This window comes from Trichechus manatus, unplaced genomic scaffold (assembly GCF_000243295.1).
Source record: "Trichechus manatus latirostris isolate Lorelei unplaced genomic scaffold, TriManLat1.0 scaffold00340, whole genome shotgun sequence".
NCBI classification, from domain to species: Eukaryota; Metazoa; Chordata; class Mammalia; order Sirenia; family Trichechidae; genus Trichechus; species Trichechus manatus.
Window position 1 is genome coordinate 247,241 of NW_004444276.1, and position 1,069 is coordinate 248,309.

Genomic DNA, 1,069 nt, shown 5'->3' on the forward strand with positions numbered 1-1,069 from the left:
GGAAGAAAGGTCTGGTGATCTGCTTCCATAAAGATTACAGCCAAGAAAACCCTACAGGGCAGTTCTACTCTGTAACACATGGGACTGCCGTGAGTCAGAATCTACTCAATGGCATCGGGTTTGGTTTGGGTTTTTTTGGGACTACATCTCACATCTTATAAAAAAAATTAACTCAAAATGGATCATTGACCTAAATATAAAGCTTAAAACCATAATAGTTTTAAAAGAATGTATAGGAGAAAATCCTCATGACCTAACAATCCATGAAAAAAAAATCAACAAATTGGACTTCATCAAAATTAAAAATATTTGCTCTTCAAAAGATAGATACTACGGACTCAGAGAAAGTTTTTGAAAATTGCAAATCAATCAAAGGACTTGTGTGCAGAATATATATATATATATATATATAAAACTCTCAAAACTCAAAAATAAGAAAACAAACAACCCAATTAAAGGCTTGAACAGGTACTCCACCAAAGAGGCTATATGGATGGTATAGTAAACACATGAGAACATATCTAGTATCATTTACTATAAGGGAAATACAAATTAAAGCCACAATGAGATACCACTACACATCTATTAGAACATCTAGATTAAAAAAAAACAAAAAACAATTGACAATACCAAGTATGCTGGTAAGGGTGTGGAGCAGTTGGAACTCTCATAAATTGCTGGTGGGAATGCAAAAGGAGAGAGCTACTATAGAAAAAGGTTTGTCAGTTTCTTGTGAAGTTAAACATAGTTACCAAATGACCCAGCAATCCCATTACTGGGTATTTACCCTAGAGCAGGGTTTCTCAACAGCAGCACTATTAACATTTGTTGGGGTGGGAGAGGGCTGTCCTGTGCATTGCAGGATATTTAACAGCATCCCTGGCCTCTACCCACCAGATGCCAGTAGCACCAGCCCCCTGGCCCAGGTCGTGGCAACAAAAAACATCTCTACACATTGCCAAATGTTCTTTAGTGGGGAGGTGCAAAATCACCCCTGGGTGAGAACCACTGCCCCCCAGATAAATGAAAACTTGTATCCATGCAAAATCCTTAGAAAGAATGTTTATAA